The following is a 4,043-nucleotide window of genomic DNA, read 5'->3' as shown; positions in this document are numbered from 1 at the left end:
CTTCTTTTCTCTTTTTTTATTCTTTTTTAAACTCTTCTTTTGAAACTTCTCATTTAATACTTGTGAATGTTTAATTCTTCAGTGGAGATTATTGAGGAGGCAAAATTTATACATTTGAAACAAAGAAAATCCAGTTCCAAATGATGTGGTTTAGATTATAAGCACCAACACTTTTTATTTGGAAATAATTTCAGACTTACAAAAAAGTTGCAATAATAGTGCAGGGAATTCCCATATACCCTTCACCCAGCTTTTCCAAATGTTAATATTTAGCATAGAACAATGATTGAAACCAGGAAGTTAACACTGACACAGTACTAACTGATCTGCAAACTTTCTTTTTTTCCAGGTTGTAAAGCAGCATTTACTGATTGAAAATAAATGTGTAGATAAGTTCTCAGTAGCATGAAATCCATATTATTTTTTAATGAACTTGAAGTATATGAAGACTCCTTATATCTGCTTTTAACAACCACCACATTCAAATGGAGGTGAATTTTCAACATTTTACTGAAAAAAAATTAAAAAAAATTTCTGCCCTGACCAGTGTGGCTTAGTTGGGTATCATCCCGTGCACTGAAAGGATGCTAGTTCATTCTATTCTTGGTCAGGGCACATGCCCAGGTTACAGGCTTGATCCTTGGTAGAGGGCGTTCAGGAAGCCGCCAATCGATGTTGCTCTCTCACATCAATGTTTCTCTCTCTCTCTTCTTCTCCCTTCCTCTTTCTCTGAAAATCAATAAAAATACAGGCAGTCCTTGGGTTATGCCGGACTCAATGTACGTAGGTCATTTTATGGTTATGTCGCCATCTCCCATGTACACTAATAAAAAACAAAGATGCTAATTGACCGTACCTTTGCTACGCCCAAAGCCATGCCCACCAGCCAATCAGAGTGACTATATGCAAATTAACCCAACCAAGATGGCGGCCGGCAGCCATGGAGCTGGAGCAAGCAGGAGGCTTGGTTGCTCGGGTGATGGAGGAAGCCAAGCTTCCCGCCTGCCCTGAGCCAGCTGTGGCCTCCACTCATGGCAACAAAGTTTCAATTATAGAAGACAAATAAATCCCAGATACCTGCTTCCAGCCAGCTTCCACTGGGAGCTTGGGTGGGGAGGGGCCTCGCCAGCCTGCAAACAACCATCAGCCCCTCACCCAGGATGGCCACACCCTCATTGAACATTTATTACAACTAATTGGCAATGTGATGAGATAATGCATATGTGGGCTGAATTTTGGTCACAATCACAACAAAGCTTAATCCAGTGTAGTAAATACAAATGAAAGTGTAAACCATAAAAACATTTTTACTTATGGAGTATGTATAAAAGTGACATTGAAAAGTTTTTAAAAATACAGAGCCCCTAATCCCATTTTACCTCATTCAACTCTCACTTTTATATGAAAGGTGGTATGTTTTTATTTTTATAAGATTTCTCATAACTAGATAATGTCATAGAAAGTCAGGAAGCTACCCCAAAGTTTGCAGCACTTCTAAGTAGAGGGAAGCAATAGGGGTGAGCAAAATAAATTTGGCTGCAACAAGTACCCCGGAAGGAATATTATTGCTTTAAATGACTTAGTCAATACTTTGTGAAGAGTGTAACATATTTTTCATAAGAATCTGTCATAAAGAATTCCTGGTGAGTCAACATTTCCATTTTATTTGGGGGCATCAAAAAATATCCAACTGAGGACTAAATGATTATGACTACAAAAAAATTTATCTCAGGAGTCAAGTGTTCCTTGGCCTTAAAATAATACGCTGACTATGATGAAACAGTCAATCTCTGCTCTTCATCCCAGGTTTGGAATGTCAAAAATAATTTTTAGTGTCAAAAAAAAGGGGGGAGGGCAGCGGCTCAAGCCTTTATTATAATTTGTGGGGGTTTTTGTTGAGTTTCAACAGAGTTAAATTTTCATTCATTTGACATGTGATATGTCAATTCCCTTTATTCTCATAAATCCTGAAGTACAGTGGTTTTTGGTTTCATAAGTTTCTTTTGCTAAAGACAGTAATTAATAATCGTATATTGCCTGATTGTCATTTTAAAGATATAATCAGATTAAGAGAAACAGATCTATAAACCTTAAAATATCCAGCTACCTTTCTTTTTCTCAATCACTCTAATTCACATTTAAATCCCATAAGTTATCAATTGATTAACCAAAGTTCCCTTTAAAAGTAAATTTTTATTTTTAGACCTGAATGAAGCAGCTTAGCAAATCAGTATTACTGACAGAAAATATCTTAAACTATTAGCTAACATGGACATGAAGACAATGACTATGTATGGTGTGTGAAATGCCAGAAGTCATCAACGAGGGAAGGAATTATGTCACTCCAATCTCTTCAAGAACACTTCATGGGGTGTCCTCTTCCTCCTGCAGTAGATCAGCCTGCTCAGTTGCTTTAAGAACACTTTTCTTGAATGTTTCCTGAACTTCCCCTCCCAAATGAAACTCATCAAAATACAATAAGCCTTCTCAAAATTTAGATGATGCCAAGTTCACACACATTGCCGAATACTTGTCAAGTAATTCCACGTAACAATGAATTATTTCCAGGGTAATTAGTTCATTGTCCTGATCCTCAATAGCACAGCAAAAATACAGACTAGCGTATCTCTTGTAACTAAACTTTCAGATGTTGCCACTCAAGAAAGCTGCACATTCTAGGTTTGAGTGCTAAAACAGCTTGAACAAGTTCTCTTGCAGTCTTTTTCTTCTCTTTGATAGTGGGACAGACGTTTCTGCAGTCAAAGCTTTCCCTGACAACTAAAAAGCAACATAAACTGCACAGCAGCCTAGGGCCATGGACAGGGGAGGCAGTGGCCTGTGGCAGTTGAGGTTGAGGGGAAGCCTGTTGCTGAGCTGAGAAGGAGAAGCCATGTTGCTTGTAGGGAAGAGACCCAGTTAGTCACATTCCTTATTCTTATTTCTCCAGTTGTCCCATGGCCCTTTTGCTGGCCTAGGATCTCACATTGCATTTAGTTGTCATTATGTCTCCTTAGTGCCTCTAATCTAGGACAGTTCCTCAGTCTTTGTCTTTTATGATTTTGACACTTTAAGAGTACTGGCCAGTTATTTTGTAGAATGTCTTTGAAAGACAGAGATGTTTGGTCTTTCTCATTTCATCATCATCAGAAGGTGCATGATGTTGATATGTCTCATTACTAGTCCTAATACCTTGATTCCCTGGTTAAAGTGGTATCTACCTGTTTTTTCCATTATAGTGACTGTTTTTTCCAAAAGTGACTGTTTTTATCTTTATATCTAGAAGCCCGTTTCATGAATTCATGCATGGGTGGGGTCCAGGTGGCCCGCCCTGATGGGGGCCCATCAGGCTGGGCTGGCAGGGGGGAGGGGCTGCGGGCAGTTGGACGACCGGCCCTGCCTCCGATCGTGTTGGGGACCGACTGGGACCCAGATCAGGCTGGTTGGCTGCCTCAGTGCACATCTTAGCCACCGGTTGTTCCGGTCATTTTGGTCATTTTGATCATTCCGCCATTCCGGTCGCTGGGCCAGATAGATAGGTAGATAGATAGATGATAGATAGATAGATAGATAGATAGATTAACTAGAGGCCTGGTGCACCTGGCCTGTGCCCTCTCACAATCCGGGACCCCCCAGGGGATGTCAGACTGCTAGTTTCAGCCCGATCCCCACAGGCCAGGCAACCCCACCATTGCACTTGCACCAGCCCTCTAGTATGCATATAAGATCTTTGGTTAATCTCTTCCCACCCTCCCTCATCCTCCCTGCCCTCTGAGATTCAGCAGTCTGTGCCATGTTTCCATGCCTGTGCGTTGAGTGTCTGCCCCCTGGTGGTCAGTGCATATCATAGCTACCGGTCAAACGGTCACTTAGGCTTTTAGGCTTTTAGATATATATACTAGAGGCCCGGTACACAAAAATTCGTGCACTGGGGGGGGGGGGGGGTCCCTCAGCCCGGCCTGCCCCCTCTCACATACTGAGAGCCCTCAGGCATTGACCCCCATCAACCTCCAATCACAGGATCGGCCCCTTGCCCCGGACTGCCG

The 4,043-nt window shown here is 41.6% G+C and overlaps 1 pseudogene; it reads right to left on the bottom strand.

The window, feature by feature from the left end:
* Positions 1 to 2,334: 2,334 nt before the first annotated feature.
* On the bottom strand, positions 2,335 to 3,001 carry LOC102762998 (annotated as a pseudogene).
* Positions 3,002 to 4,043: the final 1,042 nt, after the last annotated feature.

The sequence above is a fragment of the Myotis davidii genome, unplaced genomic scaffold, assembly GCF_000327345.1.
Source record: "Myotis davidii unplaced genomic scaffold, ASM32734v1 scaffold955, whole genome shotgun sequence".
Lineage (NCBI taxonomy): Eukaryota > Metazoa > Chordata > Mammalia > Chiroptera > Vespertilionidae > Myotis > Myotis davidii.
The sequence above is the reverse complement of the archived record's forward strand: the minus strand, read 5'-3'. Positions and strand labels throughout refer to the sequence as shown.